A 25211-nucleotide genomic window follows, 5' to 3' on the forward strand; every position below is an offset into this window, starting at 1 on the left:
GGTAGGACTTTCAGACTATGTTGAATAATAGTGGCAAAGTGGATACACTTGTCTTGTTCCTGATCTTAGGAAAATGCTTTCAGTTTTTCACCACTGAGAATGTTTGCTGTAGGCTTATCATATATGGCCCATACTATGTTAAGGTAGGTTCTTTCTATGCCCATTTTTTGAAGAGTTTTAATCATAAATGTGTACTGGATTTTGTCAAAGGCTTTTTCTGCATCTATTGAGAGTATCATATGGTTTTTAATCTTTCAATTTGTTAATATGGTGTATCACATTAATTGATTTGTGTATATTGAAGAATTCTTGCTTCCCTGGAATAAACCCATCTTGATCATGATGCATGAGCTTTTTGACATGTTGCTGGATTCTGTTTGCCAAAATTTTGTTGAGGATTTTGTCACCTATGTTCATCAGTGATACTAGCCTGTAGTTTTCTTTTTTTGTGTTGCCTTTGTCTGGCTTTGGTATCAGGGTGATGGTGTCCTCGTAGAATGAGTTTGGAAGTGTTCCTTCCTCTGCAATTTTTGGAAAGATTTCTAGAAGGATGGGCATTACCTCTTCTCTAAATGTTTGATAGAATTCTCCTGTGAAGTCATCTGGTCCTGGGCTTTTGTTTTATGGGAGATTTTCTTTAAATCACAGCTTCAATTTCAGTGCCTGTAATTGGGTTGTTCATAATTTATATTTCTTCCTGGTTCAGTCTTGGAAGATTGATCTTTTCTAAGAATCTGTCCATTTCTTCCAGGTTATCTATTTTATTGACATATAGTTGTTCATAATAATAGTCTCTTATAATCCTTTTTATTTCTGTGTTGTCTGTTGTAAACTCTCCTTTTTCATTTCTAATTTTGTTGATTTGATTCTTTTCTCTTTTTTCTTGATGAATCTGGCTAAAGGTTTGTCAATTTGGTTTATTTTCTCAAAGAACCAGTTTTTAGTTTACTATTGTTTCTTTCTTTTTCATTTATCTGCTCAGATCTTTATGATTTCTTTCCTTCTACCAATTTTGGGGGGTTTGTTCTTTTTCCAGTTGTTTTAGGTGTATAGATTGTCTATGTTTTTCTTGTTTCTTGAGTTAGGATTGTATTGCTATAAACTTCTCTCTTCCCACCACGATCTCCTCCCTCACATCCCCTCAATCCATCTCTCTGCAGTAGCAGAAGCCCTTGCCCTGGGATGGCTCCAGAATCCCTAAACTCCAGCATCCAGTTTCTGCGCCTTCCAGGTAGGCATCCCTGTCCAGGGTATGTATGGCTGCGGCAAGGACTGTCTGATTCTCATTCCATTTAGCCTGCCACAGATCAGCTGTTTCACATTCAGCTTTAAGTGTTTCCCCTCTGACTCAGACAATTGCCCTGATGTGGGGATCTGACCCCTGCTTCAATTCCCTGACCTGCTGAGGGCAGATCCATTCTTACTAACACTCCTGTTTTTCCCCTGGTTCCTTTGAATCCTACCGAGTTTTGCGTAGTTCTATATATTCTTTTCCATTGGTCAGGTACTCCTGTCCACTCTCAGTTGGTGTTCTGCATGCACTTCTGTGTCTGAATGTGTATTCCTGATGTATCCTTGGAGAGAGATCCACATCCACCAACTTCTCCGCCATCTTGTTCTCTCTCAGCAAGTATTCAACCTCATTAAGAGGCTCTTTAGTACCTCTTCACCTCTGCCATTTGAGTGATATCACCTGCATATCTGAGATTGTTGATATTTCTCTTTGCATTCTGAAATCCAAGAGTAACTTAAATCCATTGTGGAAATCACTTATGAGTTAAAATTCTATTTTTTTTTTTTTCAATTAGCTGTCAAAAAATGTTTTTAAGAACCTAAACTTAGGATATGCTAACTTTTTATTTATGGAGTTTTGGTGAAATTAAGAGAAAATTAAGGAAGCATAAAGTTACAAAAATACATCATACCTTAATCCATAGAGAAGAGAGACATATTTTTATTCATTGAAATTAATCCTTGATTGTTTTCCAAAGGGTTGAATGAAGATCATTTGGAGTTTCAGTGCCAGAGTGTTATCAAGTTCTGTCATTAATTTCTTCTCTTTGTTTCCTTCAACATGATGAGCTTCAAGCTTAATAAATATAGGAACTCATTTATAAACTGTTATTATCTTTTTTCTATTCTTTATTCTTTGATTTCTGACATACATGTGTCAAAGTGCTTTTATTAAAATATTTTTCTGCCAAATATTACCTTTATCATAATACACACATTCTTTTTAGGTATATTTCATCAAGACTCATAAAGGAATACATATGAAAAACTATTATGGGTCTCTCATACAGAAATAAATTGGGCCTCAGAAGGATCAAATCATTCCTCTAGGACTGGAGTTAGAGCATGACTGGGTTGGAATATGAAACCATATGATATCATTTCCAAGTACATTTTTGTAAATAAAGTTTCATTTACTTGTTTAGACCAGGCTCTGGTGCTGCCACCTAGATCAGGTTCAAATCCTGCTTAATTTTCAAAATTCCATTAGTAACCTGTGCTACCATTTTAATCTCAGAACCAATTATTTCTAACACATATGTTCTTCCTCATGATGTGTTGTGACAGAGATTATATTATCTTTGGTTTTTATAATAAAGGCTGGCATTGGTTCTAATAAGGCTGAAAGACAAATAATTCTAATTTTTATTCATTTTTTAAAAGAAACAGTTTAAGATTCATTATCTTTCTAAAAATTATTTGAACCAATTATTATGTGACAAATGTCATAAACTAGGATAACCAAAAAAAAAAAAAAAAGGAAAGCTATTCAAAGTGATTTGGGTTTCTGTTTATTTATAGGAGGAGATAAAGAAATTTGGTTTTTACATACTATATACAGAATGTTTCTCAAATTTATACCATCTTCACTTAACCACACAATAAGCATAAAAATTTAAATACTTTTATATACACCCAAAATTAGGAGGGAAAACAGTATAAAATACTTTTGATCTTTGGACAGTGATTAGTGACAAAATATCATTGACAAAGTTAATAGAATTATTTTTTAGATTATCTAATTCGAAGGTGTGATTTGTCCTCATGCACAGAAAGCCTTATAAGTCATGTAGATAAAGGTTAAGTGATGGTCTTGTGATTTCTAATGAGAAATTACAAATGCTCATGTGTACTCTTTAATAATGTAATTTTCAAACATATTGGCATCTCTGAGATAATATTAGAGTAAATTGTTTCGTTGTTGTTGTTTAGGTGCTAAGTCATGCCCAACTCTTCTGTGATCCCATGGACTGTAGCCCAGGAGGCACCTCTGTCCATGAGATTTTCCAGGCAAGAATACTGAAGTGGGATGTTACTTCTGCCTCCAGGACATCTTCCCAACTCAGGGATCAGACCCATGATTCCTACATCTCCTGAATTGCCTGGCAGGTTCTTTACCACTGAGTCACCAGGGAAGCCCAAATTATTTCATTAAAAAAAAAAAAAAAGAAAGAAAGAAAAAACCTTTTTCTATAGTCTGAGAATTGAGGATTTCGGGCTCGCAAATGACAATTATTGTCAAGGTAATATCTATTGGTTAGTCACGAGGCTGAGAGCAAAGGAAGAAGAATTCTTAGAGTCAAGTTCTGGGAAATTGCATGGACTATTTTGATTCATCAGTGAACTGCAGGACTTCCCAGGTGGCTCAGCAGTAAAGAATCTACCTGCAGTGCAGATGTGAGTTCAATCCCTGAATTGGGTAGATCTCCTGGAGAAGGAAATGTCAACCACTCCAGTATTCTTGCCTGGAGAATTCCATGGATAGAGGAGCCTGGCGGGCTATAGTCCGGTCGTAAAAGAGTCTAATACAACTTAGTGAATAAACAACAGTGAAGTACTTTGTTGTATTTTTTCTTCCCTAATGTATTTTGTTCCTTAACATAATCTTTGTTCTTCTATCTTTCACTGAGTGTGTGTGTGCTCAGTTGCTTCAGTCATGACCGACTCCTTGCGACTCTATGGACTGTAGCCTGCCAGGCTCCTCTGCCCATGGAATTCTACAGGCAAGAATACTGGAGTGGGGTGCTGTGCCCTCCTCCAGGGGATCTTCCCAACCCAGTGATCAAACTCATGGCTCCTGCATTGCAGGTGCATTCTTTACTGCTGAGCCACCTGGGAAGCCCATCCTTCCCTAAAGGGTATTACATTATCATTATTGATATTATTATTAATTACTATTATGTCCTAGAATTAGTAGGGCTGAGAGAAAACAGCAGAGGCTTATTGGGGCTGAGCATTGGTCAGCTGAGAAACTTGAAGAGGGATCCTAAGCATGTACTAATAGGTGAAACTCAGAACTTGGAAACACTCCCAGAAATTTTAAGGAAATATTTAGAGGGATGGACTCAGTTTGGTGTAATCATGAAAGCTGGAACTAGGATTAAGTATAGGTTATGAAAGAAAGTCACAAATATGAAGACAGGAAAAATGAGGCTAAGAAAATAGATGAGAATACAGATGAGAATATAGATTTGGAGATACAAGTTTTGATAGAGATTAGGAAACACGTATAAGTGATATATACGCTCACGTTTTATTTGGAGAAATCATACTTTAAAATCTCAAAAATTAAGTAAATACTATTTTTTAAATGATATGTTATAAAACTGTGTTGAAATATATCTTTAACTTTAAAATGAAGTGTTCAGTAAGTTAGCATTTAGCTATGTAAAAACATTCCAGAAATAGATTTGATTATTTTTATTATAAAAGTAATTTAGATGTTTAATTTTATTCAGGAACAATGAAATAAGTACTGTTTCAAATCCTTGTAATTTTCATATTGCAATCTGGGCCAACCAAAAGAGGGCGCTAAAGTATTGTGCTACGTAGCTTGGTTTTATATATGGATCAATTTCACATAGGAATTGAAACAATGTGTTTAGATGTAAATTTAACTAGGTCTGATATTGACAAATTAACATTGATATATTATGCAAACTTTAAAAAAATTGAGTCTTATAAAAAGAGAAATCACATAATCTTCAAGTAACTTGAATCACATGATTTTTGTCTATACTTGTATGAAAGTGAAAGTGAAGTCGCTCAGCCGTGCCCGACTCTTTGCGACCCCATGGAAAGTAGCCTGCACCAAGCTCCTCCGTCCGTGGGATTTTCCAGGCAAGAGTACTGGAGTGGGTTGCCATTTCCTTCTCCAGGGAATCTTCCCGACCCAGGGATCGAACCCAGGTCTCCCTCATTGTAAACAGACGCTTTACTATCTGAGCCACCAGGGAAGTCCCTATAGTTGTATAAATAAGGCCAATAACATTGAGGTTGTTTACATCACATGAATACAATTAAAATAAAACAAAATATGACGGATTTTAAAAAGGACACCAAAAGTATATATTTTACATAACCAGTGATATCATCGGCAAAGAGATCTTACATACTAATAATATGTGAGTTTTATCCGGGACGGCTACTACCCATTTTCCCCATAGACTGGGGCAAGAAGGTTCATTGCCAAAGAAAAATAGAGTCTGTAGTTCCTATTACAAAATGTTACTTTACAGTGGGATTAATTTATTTAGTGTATAGTTTAATTTCCTTCTCCAAACATCATAAAGAAACCTCTAAGTCCAGTAGGAAATCACAAAGAGATGAAATAATTTACCTATAAATAATTAATTTTCATGTATATAGATTGTGAAAGCAAAATGTTTAACTGACTATCAAATACTTGTAATGTTATGCTTCCTCAAGACATTACATTGGAACAGAGGGTGTTGCTCCTTTGCAATTTGGGAGAACTTATCTTACACATTTATGCTTTTACTACTCTGATAGCACTATAAATAAAACATAGTTAAGGGTAATAAATTCTTCTAGGTTTGAATGAGGGATCTAACATCTGAAATGCCTGACATATTTTTTGACATAAACCAATGGTATGATGATATCCAAGGACAGAATTACTGAAAGATATCAATATTTAAGTCTAGAAGAAATGACTGACCTATATTTCTTTTTTTAAGTCTAGTCATTTACAAATTGAGTGTATTTTTAGAAATTCACTTGATATTAGAATTACATATTCTTTAAATGAATCCAGTTGTTATCTTTGAAACTGGGAAACTGACATACTTTCTTTTTCCCAAAGATTGAGCTGTTGTGTTAGCAAACTGTTCCATTTCAAGCAATCTTTGCTACAATACAGAAATAATAAAAATAAAAATAATACACACATACACACGTGCTTTGCTGTGCTTAGTCACTTAGTTGTGTCCAACTCTTTGGGACCCCATGGACTGTAGCCTGCCCCGCTCTGCTCCTCTGTCCATGGTGAGCTCACCAGGCTCCTCTGTCCATGGGGATTCTCCAGGCAAGAATACTGGAGTGGGTTGTTGTGCCCTCCTCCAGGGGATCTTCCCAACCCAGAGATTGAACCTAGGTCTCCCACACTGTGGGCAGATTCTTTACTATCTGAGCCACGAAGAAAGCCCAAGGATACTAGAGTGGGTAGCCTATCCCATCTCAGGGGATATTCCTGACCCAGGAATCGAACTGGGGTCTGCTGCATTGCAGGTGGATACTTTACCAGCTGAGCTACCAGGGAAGTCCAAATATAAAAATACATAAATAGTGTTAAATAATTTTATAACTACAGAAACATACATATAAGTTCAATCAAATGAGTAGATTACACTATTTCAGTTATCTGAACAAAAAACAAGATAATTTCTTTAGAAAGCTATGTATTTCTACAATAAGCTATGTATAGCTTATGGTATATAATAAGTTTTATACAAACCAAATACAATACAATAGTTGTGAATGTGCTTAAAAAAACACAGAATGTTTGGTGCTATAAACATGATAAATTAATAAATTTCTGAATATTTTTGACAATAATAAAATTCAAATTCATATTTTTTAATGCAAAGAAAGTCTGATATCAATGTGGAAAACTTAGGCAATATAGAGAATATCAATTGAACACAAACTATTACTCTAATACTAGGGTGGACATCAACACAGAGGGATCCACATCTCAGGAAAGGCCTTCAAAAGGACCATGTATAAGAGCATAGTACCAGGTCTTTGGGTACTTTCAAACTGTTTTATTTCTATTGTTCTGTTTTTTATTTCCCCACAAGATGGAAGCTTGTTAGAGAAATAATAGAATGTTAAATATTGATATAACTGTTTTCACAAATTTAATTGACTTCAGAACTGAAAAGGCCCTTAGAAGTCTTCTTATCTCCATCAATCATTTTCAAAATGAAGAAATTCCAAAGTGGTAAATGAATACAGAGCACCTGTCTCCAGTCTTTTTAGCCCCATCTCTTGTTCTTTTGACTAGTTTGTAATATAATTCCACCACATAAAATTTTAGAAGTAGTTAACCCCACTTTCATTCTGGCAGACAGCAGAGACAATTGGCATAGGCTATTTTTCCTTCTCTATATGCGGAGTTGATTACTTTTATCCTACTCTTTCTGTGGGGTTTATAGAGAAAATCAGGCTCAACTACATTGGTGAAATAAATGACGGTCATTATTTCTGTCTGGCTATTCATGCTTACTAATATGCCATATTTTACATGTAAAGGGTATGAATCAAAACTGATTTTTTAAAAATATAATGATTTACATTGATCAGTCATTCTTAATCACATAACTTATCCTTGGAGACCTAGATTCTATCCTTAGTTTTCTTGTCTAGGATCAATTTAAGCAAGTTTTTCAGAGTCTTGGTATCCTTACCTAAATGTCTGTTAGATTCCTTCTTACTGTAATAGTCCCTGGTTACATTGAATCAATCTTTTCTTAATTTAACATCTTCCTTCCAAGAGAAAGATCACATTTTATAGCATAAACTGTTTTTATTTAAAAATAGCATTAAAAATCATTATGACAACTTGGCCCTATTTTTATTAATAATGAAAACTGGACAAGTGTTTTTCTAAGACCAATGTATTTTTCATGCATTTTCAAACATATTTTTCATCTTCTGATAATTGGGAGTTTTTTTAGTGCTCTGTGCATTTTCAAAGTGTGATTGCTTACATAATTTTAAACATTTCTTCAATGTTTCCAATATGTTCTTATTGTTACTCCTACTCTCTGCTTTCATGATTGATGATATGGTATTTTTAAAAGTCAGTGAAGATTTCTTTTGAAAAAATATGTTGCCTAATCAAGTAAAACCCTAGCAGGGCAAAAGCATCTTTTCTATTTCATTTTCTGCTTTATTTTAAAAGTTTAGACAGGAAAAGTCCTGAAACATGTACAGAATTTTATAACTACATTTTTCCAAATACAAGGGTAAAATTCTCTAAAAACAGTATTAGAAACTGACAGTTTGAGTATTTTGTGAATATAACAAGAATAGTTAGCAAAATTAATATTTATTAAATGGCTACTATATAAGCACTTTTGAGGCAGGAAGTAGATGGCAACCCAGGGTAAAACGATGGGACATTTTTCCCCTGTGGACCAATATACCACGATAAGAATAGGACAACCGAAAGAGGAGCCTGGGCCCTGCCCAGACAGAAGATAAGAGACCACATATTCCTCATTCTCAGTCAGAAGGTCTTCCTGACTGCACATGTGCAGAAAGGCTCCTTGGGATTCAAAAGGGGAGCGATATCAATTGATACCCATAGACGTCTTCGGTAGAATCCATCTTGACTAGGTGATATGTACACACACACGGGAGGATCCTGAGATATACCAAATATGGACTCTGAACCAAGCAAGTCAGAATTACTGGTCAAGAAAATATGAAAGAAATGCCTCATAAAAGTAATTCAGGCCACCACAAGGGAATGATTCAGCAATTCTCTCTCTGAGCCCACCTGTGTGTCTGCCTATCCATATGTCTATCCACATGTACTGTACTTTTTTTTCTTGTAATAAATACTTTACTTTTTTCAGTACTTTCCATCTTTGTGGGAATTCTTTTCTGCAAAGTTGAAAGGCCAAGACCCTTATGGGGTCCAGTGACTAGGATTTGGTGTTCTCACTGCTGTGACCTGACCTCAGTCTCTGGATGGGAACCCAAGTCCTGCTTTGAGCCACTGCAAGCCAAGGCCACCAGAGATCACTTTGATGTATGTATTATCATAATCCCTCTTGCAATAATTTTAATGATTCAATTGTCCACATTTTCACCTGAGGAAATTTAAATTTAAGAAGATGAAATAAGTTTCCTGAGACCACACTGGAGGCAAGAGATAAAACTGGTGTTTCTGGCTTAAGAATCTAAGCTCTAACTATTACAGTTAGCACTTAAGTAAATATGATTTGTCCCCTACTCTGTAGCTCAAAAGAATGGCAGGCAGATTTGCAATGGGAAAGGGAGAAGCAGGAATATAGGAAATATAAAGTTAGCATCAAATTAAAAGTTATAAATAACACACCTTCCAATATGGTATATGAATCAGTTTCATAATTAAGCAATGTAGAACTTATGGAAGGAATTATTTAGCAAAGCACAATTCACCCAATATACTTAGACCATTGTGTTTCTTTACTGAAAACATCCAATGACTTTTTATGATATAATCTTAAAACTCTAAACTGGGTATGTTTTCATTTTTGTTTTATAACTGCAAATGAAATTTTAGCCAAAATGAACACAATTTTGCAAGTTAAGCATATTTTCTACATGTCATTTGGGTTGAGAATCTTGTCATTATAATTGTTTACTTTGCACAAATGTTGTAATCTTATTGGGTACTGTGCTGACAGGTGCTTTAAAGAAGGGTGTCCAACCAGTCCTTGATGAGGTCAAAGGTCAATTTCTCCACAAATACTTTGTATATCAGGGATCCAAGAGAATATGACTAGGATCAACTATACCAGACCACCTTACCTGCCCCCTGAGAAACCTATTTGCGGGTCAGGGAGCAACAGTTGGTACCAGACATGAAACAATGGACTAGTTCAAAATTGACAAAGCCGTATGTTAAGGCTATATATTGTCACCCTGCTTATTTAACTTCTATGCAGAGTGCACTATATGAAATGCCAGACTAGATGAAGCACAAGCTGGAATCACTATTGCTGGGAGAAATATCAACCTCAGAAATGCAGATGACACCATCCTTATGGCAGAAAGTGAAGAGAAACTGAAGAGCTTCTTGATGAAGGTGAAAGAGGAGAGTGAAAAAGATACCTTAAAACTCAACATTCAAAAAATGAAGATCATGGCATCTGGTGCCATAACTACAAGGCAAATAGATGGGGAAAAAGTGGAAACAGTGACAGGTTTTATTTTCTTGGGCTTCAAATCACTGCAGATGGTGACTACAGCTATGAAATTAAAAGATGTTTGCTCCTTGGAAGAAAAGCTATGACACACATAGCGTACTAAAAAGTAGAGACATCATTTTTCCAACAAAGGTCTGTCTAGTCAAAGCTATGGTTTTTCAAGTAGTCATGTAAAGATATGAGAGTTGGACCATAAAGAAGGCTGAGCACCAAAGAATTGTAGCTTTGAACTTTGGTGCTGGAGAAGACTTCAGAATCCCTTGGACAGCAAGATCAAACCAGTCAATCCTAAAGGAAATCAACCCTGAACATTCATTAGAAGGACTGATGCTGAAGCTGAAGCTCCAATATCTGGCCACTTGATGTGAAGAGCCGACTCACTGGAAAAGACCCTAATGCTGGGAAACATTGAGTGCAGGAGGACAAGGAGACAACAGAGGATGAGATGGTTGGATGGCATCACTGACTCAATGGCCATGAGTTTGAGCAAACTTCAGGAGACAGTGAAGGACAGGGAAGCCTAGTGTGTAGCAATCCATGGGGTTGCAAAGAGTCAGACATGACTGAGTGACTGTACAACAACAACCTAATTTGGTTGGTGCTCAAAATACTGAGCACCAACTAAAAGACTGTCTAGGTTCCTGGAACAAAGAAACAAGAGAGTAATACAATTATCTCTGAAATTTTAACCACAGATCATCAAAGAAAGAGGAAATGAATAACAAAAGAGAAACTGTAAATGTGCCAGAATATAAAGGTAAGCATGACATAATAAAGTGATGAAAGTGGAACATGTGGAACAGCAGATCTTCAGAAGCAGAGAAAAATATCCAATCACATAATTAGACTCTTTCTTTTGGAAACTCTACAGAAGTATGAAAATCATGTTCAAAACAATCACACAGATAGGATGAGTCAACATTTGGAGACACTCGAGACAATTCTAGAACAGATCCTGCTGTCCTTAGTGCCTTCAAGAAGGATAGAATTTCCCTCAATATTTAGGAAAAAGGAGGATCAAACCTATTACAGAGTTCATTTTTCCCCTTTGGAGAACTGAAAGATTAACTGTCCCTTATTATAGATACAGAAATATACAGAGATATATACAGATATATATGTCCTCCTTACAATAAGATACTCTTTCCTGCCTTAGCTTCAGTGAATCTTCAACTTATAACCAGGAGAAAAAAGAGAAATAAATATTTTGGACACTAAGAATTAATATTTATATATTCTATAGTAATTATCTGAAATTCTTATCACTATATAAATGGTAGCATTTAATAAAAATATAGCTTTGTATACATACAAAGATGACTATTATATCAGAACCGTTTGTTTTATGAAGCAAGGAAAAAATGGGAGAATGCACATTGTTACCAATAGGTGAAAAATGGAAAATGTCCAGTTCACATCTTTATTATGAAGTTTATAAGCATCTAAATATACATAATATAACAATTTAATTTTTATAAGTTAAAGCAATTCTAATCAGAATATTATAAAAAACAGCAAAATTTATCAACATACCAGAACTTTAGAACTTTCCATTCTTCCTGTCTAAAATGATGTTTTTTTTATATTTCCATTCAGAACCAATTCAAATATTACCTCTGAAAAAAATCTCCTAGTTACCCTGATAAGTTCCACCCCATCCCCCTCAATACCTCTCTACCCCACTGTCTATTTCCTTAGCATTCATCAGTACCATGTTTATCCTATTTATTATTTATATTACTCCCCAAGAAGGTTCAATCTTATGACTAGAAACACTTTGTATCATGTTTACTGCAATAAACTTAGCACTTAGAAAAGTGCTACCTGCATAGTAAATATTTAACAAATATAACTAAATAGTTTCTGTATTTTATGAATATTAACTCCATTTTTCATGGATTAAGAATAAACCATCAAATCAGTAACATTCATCACAAATGTCTTCTCTGAAAGATAAGTTACAAGTTAATTTTAGTGAATGTCACAAGCTTGCAATCATTATTACCATTTTTATTTGGACTATATTTTTCAAATGATAGTAAAATTCTTATACAAGTAAACCATCTTTATAAACTCTGTGCACTTTAAGGTCAAGAATGTCATTCACTTTATAGTTATTAATGTAATTCAAAGAATAAAAGGTAGAAGACCATAAAAATGATAGAAAAGGAAAATTAAATACCTGGCTAAAATATGTGATGATATGAGTTACTATGAAATGTTATTACCATTGATTTAAAAGACTTTTGTAACTCATTCACATTGTCAAGATCCATGTGTAATGTACTCATCCTAACTTGAAGCAATAAACTTTATAGTTTTCAATCTCTGACTGTAAATATTTTATCTTACTTTAAATATGGTATAAATTTATACCACATAATTTTTCAAAATGTAAAATATTGTCATTGTATGCTATGTCAACTTAAGAAATCACATGATAAGTATGCATATTTATATTGATAATGTTGTACGTGACTTTCAGATTTACCTTATCTAATTTCAAGAACAATGAAAGTAGTCATCAAATTAAGCTAGGTCACTCTTTTGCTTTTCTACATGGAAAGTTTCAATACACTTTAAGATATAATGAACCTGAGCAATAAAATTCTTAATAATAATAACAGTGGTTGTTATAGTATCAGTAGTGTCTCTTCATAATATACTGTAATTTAGGTATTGCTAATATCTTTACTCAGGAAGTTCCAGGAGCCCTGAAGCATTAAAAATCTTTCTCAACCTCATACATGAAGTATATAGTAAAGCTACTTTTATATTTTAAATGTATGACTCCAGGACTTTGCTTGCGCTTATGACCATAAAATATTACCTGTCTAAACTTAGTGCTCATCACATTTTACTATATATGAGAAAATTTGTACCCAGTAAAGAAGATAACTTACCACCAAGACAGAACCTGTAAATGGAGCTGGGAAGAGACTGTATATTTACTTACACCATCAGCCAAGTGCATTTTTGCTATTATTTTGATAAACTTGTATGTTAACTACAAATATTTTAACTTATAAACTGTTAAGCACATCTTTGTCAGGTCAATATGAAAACTCCATACATATCATGAAAGCTTTGGTCTTTCTTCCAGGGAATTCACACCAAATCATAAATATTTTTGTAAGGATTCCAGGATAGTTCTGATCATTTGAAATGTATACTTTAGGCCCTTTAAGGCTGTAAACATACTTTTAAGATTCATAATATAGTAGAAAAATTAAAATATATAAACCAACTGCTGAAGCTCAGATCCAAGGCTGAGAAGTACTGATATATTTCCAGACATGATGAAGGGTGGGTTACAGAGAAGGGAGAAGAAGTTACTGAGATATATTCTTAATTTACAAGATTATAGTTTGTGGAATATATCATTAATTAAACATACTAGAGAACAGACCAAGATTGAGATTGACATGTATACACACTAATATGTATAAAGTAGATAACTAAATGTGTTCCCTGGTGTGTAGCACAGGGAACTCTTCTTAATGCCCTAAAAAGAAAGTGAAAAAAGAAAAGAAAGTGAAAGTCACTCAGTCGTGTCCGACTCTTTGTGACCCCCCGTGGACTATACAGTCCATACAATTCTCCAGGCCAGAAGACTGGAATGGCTAGCCTTTCTCTTCTCCGGGATCTTCCCAATCCAGCGATACTTAATGCCCTATGATGACCTAAATAGAAAAGAAATCCAAAAAAAGAGGGGCATATGTAAAAAAAAAAAAAATTATTAAACATACTGTTGGGTAGATGAGCAATTAAAATTTTTTATCTTATTAGGGAAAAGAGATATGAAAGTTTTCATAAGAAGACTGGTTGAAGGACAAGACAGTAACAGATCAATGTAAGATATGACTAGTATTTTATCTCTCAGGATTTGGTATTTTGCCTTGTAACACAGAATTACAAATCATAAAGACATTTTTTTCTATGTATGTCTTTTGAAAGCAGTGAAGAAGAATAGAAAAACGGTCTTGGATTAACTTGAAAAGCAGCTTATAAAAGGGAGTTATAGCCCTACTTATTGTGTGCTCCCTATTTCATATTAGGATTATTGATTTCAATTTTGGGATAATATCAAACAAGAGTTCAATTTGCACAGGGCAACTGGAATGGTATAGCAGTCTATAAAACATTACTTATTTTAAACTGAAGTAACGAGGCCTGTTCACACTGAAAGTAAAGTATAGGCTGGACAATGTTTTCTTTGAATGCTTTTCTTTTAATACTATTACATAATGGTGAAATAAAAATTAATACCAAGGAAAACTAAGAAAAAATAGAGACAATAAAGATAAATGTTGCCACTTATGGCAAGAGGCGATTGTCTAACAAGTGAAGCTTTTAGAAATGAAAGTGATTTCCATATGATGGTCTTCCCAGCACATGGCCCACAACAGCACAGAGCCTAAGACATGAAGCAGATCTTCAGTGATGACTAAATTCAAAGCTAAGAAAATGAAATAATCAGCCAATGGAAAAATCAATTTCTACAACTAATCGGAAGATCTTTTTCTCTTGATAGTGAACTTAAAAGAACATAAAGGATGCATATAGGATTCTGAACAGACTTATCAATAAACCTGCACATATTTAGAACACTACATTCTGCTATTGATGTTATGAGAAGTACTGCTTCTACCAATACCAGCGAACTGTAAAATGGACTGTCATTTCCACTACATGAAATGGAACACAATCAGTTTCTTAATGTGAAAAGTTCATAGGTATCAGTTTTGGGATTCTTGAGCAGTCATCATGAAATACTTTTGCTAATTTGTCTCCTCACACATACACCTTATGTATATTAACTATACAAAGAACAGCCTTACCAGTTTCAAGTCCTGATTTTTCTTAATGGTTCTCCAAAATCTTCATGCAGCTCTATGCAAGTCAGGGCTACATTCCTGGACCTGCAGTCAAACCCACTAGTCAGTAGTACCATGTCTCTTTGTTCCTCTTATCTCCTCTTAATGAATTGTGACCTCGGTAATATTCAGCTTGGAGAAGGCAATGGCACCCCACTCCAGTACTCTTGCCTGGAAAATCCCATGGGTGGAGGAGCCTGGTAGGCTGCAGTCCATGGGGTCACTAAGAGTCGGACATGACTGAATGACTTCACTTTCACTTTTCACTTTCAGGCATTGGAGAAGGAAATGGCAACCCACTCCAGTGTTCTTGCCTGAGAATCCCAGGGACGGGGGAGCCTTGCTGCTGTCTTTGGGGTCGCACAGAGTCAGACACGACTGAAGTGACTTAGAAGCAGCAGCAATATTCAGCTCCCCCTAAGGCCCATCCCCTGGAGAAGGAACTGGCAACCCATTCCAGTATTCTTACCTGGAAAATCCCATGGACAGACGAGCCTGGTGGGTTTCAGTCCATGGGATCACAAGAGTCAGACACAACTTAGCAACTAAACCACTGTCATAAGTCCCATTTCCAGTCAATTAGAAGGTAAAGTTGGGAGAAGTGGAATGGCAGAGAAGTGTTTCTATCAATAAAATTGCCTATCGAATATACTGACCAATTTTTATTAGCGTCACATCTAAGGAGCTCCTTGAGTTAGAAAAGCCAGTTTTCTATTACAGTTCACTGAATCATCTTCCTGAAAAGCAAGCCAAATTAAGGATGAAAAAGCACTTGTAGTTAAACATATTCTGTCTTGGAATTAGAGAAGGTGTAGGCGTAGGAAAAACTGAAGGTGTAGTGGTAGGTGGAAGGAGCAAAGCAGTAAACTGGGAAACAGAAATAGCAGAAAACTAAAACTTCAATGAAAGTAAGAAAGCTAAAGTAGTTAAAAGCAGCAAGAGAAATAAATTATCACAGGTCATTGCATTGGAAAAAAAAAATCTGCCTTCTATGAATCACTACATATTTACATTCAATTTGGTAGAAATCAGTGGGAAACATACAAGTCAAGTGAAGTCTATTTTAGCCACCAAACAATTCAGAATTCAAGCAGAAGTGAAAGATTAAAAGAAGATGGATGTGGGTCATTTTTTTTCTCAGAGATAATAGTTATAGTTAAAGGAGAAATATATTTAACACTTTCAGCACAATACATGTCACCAAGCATATTAGAAAATTAATGCATTATATATAGTTATATACTTGCATTATATATAGTTATATACTATATATATAGTTACATACTTATATACTTGCTCAATGGCTAAGTCATGTCCAACTCTTTGTGACCCCGTGGAAGGCAGCATGCCAGGTGTCCCTGTCTTACTCTATCTCCTGGAGTCCTCTCAAACTTATGTCCATTGAGTCAGTGATGCAATCCAACCATCTCATCCTCTGTCACCCCCTCATTTGATGTATCTTATCAGTGAATTTATTATTGAGAACATTTTAATCACATGTTAAAGACAAAAAGTTGTTTACATAATCTTAACATATGCTTACTTTCCTATATATTAAATAGGTTAAAAAGCTACTTTTAGTGGGAATTTCCTCGCTGTCCAATATTGTTACCTGGGGAATCCCATGGACAAAGGAGCCTGGCAGGCTACAGTCCATGGGGTAACAAAGAGTTGGACATGACTGAGCAACTGAGAATGTATGCACCAGTGACCAGTGGTTTCACTATGTGCTTTCACTGCCCAGGGCAAGCTGTGTGGCATGACCAAAAAAAAAAAAATTCTACTTTTAGTAAATTCACTACTTATACTTAAAATGTTTCTCATCTTGGGGATAAAGATTAATTTCACATGGGTTCTATTGACATAAGTCAAAATACTGGATGAAAAGTAATGAAAGTATTAAATGATTACATTTAGAAAAATGATATAAAGCTGTAATTTTAATAAAATGTGTATCACTGATAGTTTATAAAACATCTCTTATTTGTAGAAAGTCATTGCATTATAAGACTATGTATAGATTTCTAGTTATTTATTTTCTAAAATCTGTTTTCAAATCCATATTTTACATAAAAATACTAGTTATAAATACATAAGGATATGTTTCTCAAAACTTACCATCGAAGTTAAATTTTCATTCTGGGGTAGAATTTACTCAACACTCTTTCCATTTGGGTTGTTTACCTACATTTTTTTGTAGTTTTAGAAGAGTGCAATTTAAAATGTGTGTTAGTTGCTTAGTCGTGCCTGACCCTTTGCAATCCCATGGACTGCAGCCCACCAGGATTAGCTATCCATGGGATTTTCTAGGCAAGGATACTGGAGTGGCTTGACATTTCCTTCTCCAGGGGATCATCCCTACCCAGGGATCAAACCCGGGTCTCCCCCACTGCAGGCAGACTCTTTATCAACTGAGCTACCAGGAAAGCCCATAATTTAATAATATGATCATTGAAGTATAATGTGAGACATACACAATTGACATATTTATCGTGAAGTAAATTTTATTCCTCCCTGAAAATGCTTAAAACTCAATTTCAATGTAAAACTGCAATAAATACAGCTTAGTTTTGAGTGAAATGGAGAGGAATCTCTATGCCTGCGTTTAAATAAAGAGTTACAGTGACTCCAAAGATAATGCTTCATTTGTCAGCAGCAAACCATAAGAAGGTTTGGGGAGACATCAGACACCCATGATAGTATCATTATTAAATTATTGTGTGTCTCTGCAATGGCAACCCACTCCAGTACTCTTGCCTGGGAAATCCGATGGATGGAGGAGCCTGGTGGGCTACACAGTCCATGGGGTCGCGAAGAGTTGGACAAGACTGAACAACTTCACTTTCACTTTTCACTTTCCTGCACTGGAAAAGGAAATGCCAACCCACTCCAGTATGGTTGCCTGGAGAATCCCAGGGACTGGGGCCTGGTGGACTGCTGTCTATGGAGTCACACAGAGTCGGACACGACTGACGTGACTTAGCAGCAGCAGCAGCTACTGAGTCTGTCATTGAATCTCACTACATTTTTAGTCTCCATTCTGTCATTTGATCTCCATCAGTTTCAGTATTCATCTTTGAGCATATGTAATTATAAACTCAAGTAGTTTCCTGATATATATTTATTTAAAAAATTCTATTAGAACAAATGCCCACTTAATTTTCTCAAATCAATTTTCTAAATTTCCAAAATTAAAACTTTCTTATTTAAACAAAACAATCTTCTATATTTACCTACTGAAAGCAAAATTTAACATAAGTCTCAAGTTCAAAGTAGTGAGCTTGAGACACATTATACATATATACATTCAATATATATAGACATTTAAATATATAGATATAGATAGCATTGATTTTAAAAAAATCTTCATTTTAAAGAGTTAAAAGAACTCTATAATATTAAAAATTTTGTTTATTATTGTTATTCACTATTTGTATTTCAATAGAACTCCCTATTCTAGACTGGCCAAAGTTAATTTTAATTACATAAAAAATATTTATTCCCGATATGATAACATTCTTCATTGTTAATGACTGTATCAGGAACCTTAATTCTAAGCTAAACAGATACGAAAGATGATTTTCATATGTATTATTAAAATAGTATTAATTATTTAGTCTTTGGAAGAGTTTAGTATTTTTTTTTTTTTGGAAGAGTTTAGTATTATCAGAAATATAAACCTGAATCTTATTTAATGCTCTTGACTCAAAAAAGCATTAACTGAATTGAAAATATATATAAAATATCACATCATCTAGATAAACTGACAAGATTAGGGGAGAAGGAAAAGCATTGCTTTTATTCTAATAGTTAAATTTATTTAAACCCTGCTCAGTGCATGCATAGTTAATTTGTAATATGCTAAGTTATAAAATTAACCTGGAAGGACTGGAAGTAATACACATATTTATCCTTCACTGATTTATTAAATTATTGTGTATATGTTATATGACATAAAGCAATGGCATTTAATCTTAGTATCATATTTTTAATATAAAGAAAACTTGGATAAGCAAATAGTTAATTTACCCAATAATACAAGAAATATAAAAGGGCTATTGACACCCTCAACTATGGAAAATGACCAAATAAATCGTTTAAAATTTCATCATATATTATGTGCCATTGCTATATTTTAAATAAATAATAAAGATCTTATTTTCCAATAAAAATAATCTAAGTTTTAACCAATATGGCTTGAGATAGCATTAAAATTCCTACTTTATTTTCTACCTACCATACAAGTGGGTAGAGAGATTATAATTTTATGAAGTCTTCAATAATTTTGTACATTAAATGGAAAGTGATTATTTCCAGTTATGGTTTTAAAAAATGCACATGTAGCTCTCCCTATCTAAAAAAACCAGCCATGAACTTTGTGTTTAAACTTTTCCAATATTAAAACATAGTTTGAACTCCCATTTTATCATTTGTTCATAATATCTATGATTGCCAATAAAATAGATTTTTACTGTTTAAGATTATACCATTCTACTAATTTAAAGTCTGTAATAATTTGTACATTGAAATGATCATGTTATTCCTTTCTATTTTTTCCATTATATATTTTTGGGTACACAAAAACACATGCACACAGATCTACCTATATATACAGAAAAAGAAATACATACAGATGGAGATGTATAGATAAACATATAAAGATATAGATAGATAGCCCTGGAGGAGGGCATGGCAACCCACTCCAGTATTATTGAATAGAGAATCCTCATGGACGGAGGGGCCTGGCGGGTTATAGTCCATTGGGTAACAGAAAGTCACACTAAGCAACTAAGCTCTGTACACAACATATATAGACATTACTTTGTAATTTGACCTGTAAATGTTCTCCAGTGTTTCATTTGTGGCTTAATTACCATTTCAGTGAAAAGAGATTTGAATTGTGAAGTGTTTATAACACACAGATGTTAATATTTTGAAAAATATTTCAAGCAATTATATTAAATCACTTCAGTAACTTGTTTTGCTAGGAAAAAAATAGATGATAAAGAAATTATTTGTCTGAAAGAAAACACCCTTTGAAAACTTGTAGTATTGAGGGCCTAGTTCATAAAGCACTATATTTCACAGGATATCTTTTGTCACAGGAAGTGAATTACTGGTGTTTATTTGCTTAGATTACACATTGATATGAATTGTTGTCATCCTTATTACACTTCCTTCCTGTAAATATTGTTTCTTGCTTTTTGTGACTTTCCTAAGATCTTGTTTCAGTAAATATGAGGAAAATGTCCACTATTCATTGGATATTCTATTAATAATACATAAAGTGTAGTGATTTTAACATATTCCAATATAAATTCTATCAGGTGTATCTGTTTCTTACACGTTCGCCTTTAAACTCAAGAATCAAATAACTACTAGCCACTACTATCTCCATGCTTTCCAAACTGTTAATCTCAGACAGTGATATAAGGAGTAGATTTTTAAATTAACTCTTACAAAACAATCATATGTTCTGGTGTTTCACTGATTAATCAGAAAGACCAATAATTATCTTGCTCATGAATAGAAATATAGAATATGAATACAACCATTCCTCCTGCAATTGATTTATAATTTAGCAAAGGGATTGAATAGGGTGAAAAAAGGAAAACCTTGAATGTCACTTTAAAAAATATTCAGGTCTTTTCCCTTCTTCTTGTCCCCACCTTTTCTCTTAAAAATAAATTGTTCTTCAGTCCTTAAGTTATGTCCAACTTTTTGTGACCCCATGGACTGTAGTATAAAGACATATGTATTACACACACATACATACCAGAGCAACAATAACCTCATGAGATTTCCATTTGCTCTTTATAAGTAGTAAGATCCATTATTATGACTTTTATGCTTTGGGAGGTGTTTCTTGATAGTGTTAATATAAAATGTCTTGGTTAGGCTCCAGAGATCCTTCTTTTATTCAGGCACTTTGCATTCTTAATGTGGCTGTAAGACCATCTCTTAGTAGTGCTAAATTTAGGGATAAGTACATTAACATATTAGGACTGCTATGAAAATGTATAAGAGTGCTATAAAGATACTCTCCTCACGGTGCATTCCTTACCTTATTTTATTGATGAGGATAATGGTAGTTCCAGGCAGAGGAATTTGAAGTGACTCATAAGAAAAAAAAAAAAAAAAAACACTTTTTCAGGATGTTTAAAACAATCTAGTATTTTCAGCTAGTCACTCTGTGTGTGTGTGTGTGTGTGTGTGTGTGTGTGTATCCCTGATACGATTCTCATGACTCAACTTTCATATAATGTTCCCACGTAATGATATATTTTCACAAAATGTTGACAATTTTCATATATAATTTGACATCGTTGGTTATATAATCTGATTTTTCTAACCTTAGTTTTCCTATGCAACATCAGAGTTGGAGGTGGTTAAAACCCCTTTTTTAAAAGTTCTAGGATTTTATGTTAACACCTAAGTAAGATGATAAGATGTTATAGACATTAAGAGGCTTGAGAGGGGTATATTTTAAGATACAGCTCATTTTTAAAACAGATATGCAAGCTACAAAGGAAATGATTTATTTACCTTAAGAAGTGTCTTATTCTACAATAAAAATAATTTATTCATAAATTTACATTAGGTAAAAACAAAGCTAACTAAGACCAATACCCTTTGGTACCATTTAGAATGTTTTCTTCTTTCTTAAGATAATTTAAGTAGATAAATTAGCAAGTAAAATGTCTAAGAACCTAACTAGAGCTTTTATAATAGAAGAGAATAATGTATTATGTATGTATACATACTGTAAGATATGTGTGTGTGTCCTTGAAGTCAGAGGTGAAAATATTTAAAATATCACATTGAACATTTTTAAAGTATCATAGGCTATTTTTTAAAAACATTAGATTTATTTATACTTTATATTTAAAATGCCTTTGAGGGGACAAAATTAGTCTTAAAGAGTATAACAAGCTAGTGATCTAGTTTATTGAAGCATTTGTATTAACACTAAATAATTATACATCTAGTCTGTTCACTTTCATAGAGAACAAGTTACAGCCAATGATTATTTATGACACACATGCATATTTTTTAGTTAACAGAGCTTAATTTATATTTTCTTGCATATAATATATTTCCATATTACTCACATATTTTATGTTATGTAATTTTAAGCATTGTCCAAAGCATTCTGATAAACTGCACCTCCAGACTGTGCAAAGATTATAGGGAATGCATGTCTGCCTTAGATCACTACTGATGTCTATAAAGAGGTAACTCAGTAAAAAAAAAAAAAAAAGATGATGAAGTTTTTTTATTCACATTTGGGGCATGTACCAAAGAAGGGACCTTAAACTGACTAAACTTTGTGTGTATGAGGGTCACAGTAAAATATCAAATACCGAGTGAAATCTTTTTATGCAAGGTGACATTCAGAAAAGCATCTGATCTAACATGTAATTTATCAGGTAGAGCAACATAACATTTAAAGACATAATTTTAAAGCTAACTTTGATACCATAATCTTTTATACATAGGCAGTGGTACAAGACATTTTTATTCCAATTATACAATGAGTACAATAATGGTGGTATAATTATGTGAAACATTTCAAAATTGTTTTTAAACTATAAATAGTATAATAAGGGGAAAATCATTTTTCTATCCTAGAAAGTAATATGATCTTACATGATTTACTTTTTCAGTCCTAACAAACCTTTCTGACTTAAAGTTAGTGAATTCTTTCTAAATTAATACTACTATTCTGCTTCCTCTGAAGCATTTTTCTATTCATTATTTCCAGAATTAGATTTGCCCATATAATGAGCTTTATATTACATTTTCTCATGTTACAAAACAAATATAGAGATGACAATATTTCAACACCTCAGCATGTATCTATTAAGTGCATACAATTATTTTGTTCTCTTCATTTTAGAAAACTTCAGTTGAATCCATAATATGTTTGACGACAAGACCACAAATACATGCTGCTCATGTTGAGTCCCATTTCTTTGCTGTTATGGGCTGGAATAGCATGTTATTTCATTTTCTTTATTTTTCAAAAAATATCTACCATTCAATCCTGTATTAACAAGTTTTGTAGTTACACAAATGATGTCTACCTTTGACATAGCACTGCCTAGGTAATGAAGCAGTGTTTCAGTCTGAAAACAGGATCCATCCTCTATTGAATGCTAGAGGTTTTTAAATTGTACTTTTTCGCCAAGTTAAGAACATTGAATGATCAAGCTCATTCTTAGTTAATGGCTGAAGATGGGCAACATTCTAATTCCACAGACAAGTAGAGAGCTACACGAAGATTTCCTTCTGTCATGCAAAAGTTACCACCTTTGTCAGTTACAAAAATCACTCATTTTTATGCTACAGATTTCAAAGACCTTGTTAAAAAATCTTGATTATTAATCTCATAGATATATAACACAATATTATATTACAAGTCTCCCAGAAAAGACTTCCAAAAGTTGATAATACAAATAAATGTGAACTTTACTACAGGTGACCACTGTTCCTTTGTGCACTTTTGTTATTTAAAATAGATTCTGAGAACATACACTGTTAACAGTATCTAAATGTAAGTGCTATAGAATATTGATAACCTTTTGATTAAAATTCTTCATGGCTTTTTAGAGATTAGCATGCTTGAAAATATAATTGATGTGAATGGTTATATTGAGTATGCAAGGTAAAAAAAAAAATGCTCCATTAAGTCATTGCATTTTCCATATCACTTCAAATAAAACACACCAATTTTGTCTTTGAAACTCCCTCCTGTGGTTTTCATCCAGTCTTTATTACATTAAGATACATTTGCCCAGAATAATGGAGAACAATTATAGCCAACAGATGTACACACTCAGAATGTTGACCTGAGTGAGAACCACAAATATGTGAAGAAACCTCCTTCACCAGGTAAAGTGATCACTATTATCCTGGCATCCTATGTTTATCTATATATGTGGTATTTTTATTATTTCTATGTCATTTCATTTTAATATCAAAAATAAATCACTTTTTAAGACATGATCAAGATGGCTTTATTTTTGACAGTTCTGACTCAAATTATGTAAGCAAAAGTTATGAGAAAAACAGGAGTCTATTTCAAATTAATATAATAATAGTACACACAAAATTAATATGTTTCAAAGCCACCCAAATCAACATGATGTGAAGTTTAGTTGTATTTTCTTTAAATAAAGCTCCATATGCAAATTTGAGCACTATAAAAAGAGCTTTGGTGGTATCAGTTTTGTAAAAGTAAAATAAGAAGCAAACATTGCAAGTTTTTTCCCTGAGCATTTTAATATCTTATCCAAATATTTAAAAATGTACTCTTACCTGCTTTCAAATGTTGAGAGAGAGAATGAAAGAGCAAAATACAGCAACTAAGAGAAAAGCACTATTTGTATTACTACATTACAAGAAAGCAAAAATTAAAGAGCTTATAATGTCAAGCAAAGTAAATGACATTTACCTTGTTCCGCAATGAAATTGAGTTTAGCCCTGCTCAGCGCTGACAGTTCCGGTGTTGCTTCTCTCTCATTCCTTCTCTTCTCTTTTTATAGTATCTTCTCAGCTGAATCTTCCTGAATCTCAGTGTGCCTCCCTCTTACAGCGAGCATCACTTTTAACTCAGACAGGCAGGAAGCTGAAGCCAAAGGAACTCTCTATCTGATTGGTTTCCATTCAGCGTTTCTGATTAATAAGAGACGTCCCTCACATAGGAAGATATTGCCGCTGATGGCGCTGCAGGGCTCCAGGTTTGGGTTGGGGACTAAAGACTCTTTAGGCACGGCGATTTGCAGGCGAATAAAGTGGGAGGGCTCAAAGAGGGCTTTGTCAAAGATTCCCATTAGAGAAAACAACCCAGTGTTTCCGTCTCCGTTAATCAGCTCTGCTTAATATGTTTGCAGTTGGGAGAGAAAGGTCACAGCATGTCTGTAACCTGTAAATCATCTGTAGCAAATATATATCACATGGACAGTGCTGATACTCAAAAGGAATTTTGTGTATAGTCGCTGCAGAATTCATGACTATCTGTTTCAATTTCAAAATTTCAAGTTTAAGAAAAGAGAAAGAATCTAAATTCTATTTATCAGTGATCATGAATTTT

The 25211-nt window shown here is 33.9% G+C and overlaps 1 protein-coding gene across 1 annotated transcript in view; it reads right to left on the reverse strand.

The window, feature by feature from the left end:
* CDH9 (cadherin 9) overlaps nt 1-24801 on the reverse strand; it is a 140641-nt gene extending 115840 nt beyond the window's left edge. The window contains exon 1 of the mRNA XM_040262498.1: nt 24573-24801. The gene's annotated coding sequence lies outside the window, so the exon portion shown is untranslated. The remainder of the gene's footprint in view (nt 1-24572) is intronic.
* Nucleotides 24802-25211: the final 410 nt, after the last annotated feature.

This window comes from Oryx dammah, unplaced genomic scaffold (assembly GCF_014754425.2).
Source record: "Oryx dammah isolate SB20612 unplaced genomic scaffold, SCBI_Odam_1.1 HiC_scaffold_20, whole genome shotgun sequence".
Taxonomy (NCBI): Eukaryota; Metazoa; Chordata; class Mammalia; order Artiodactyla; family Bovidae; genus Oryx; species Oryx dammah.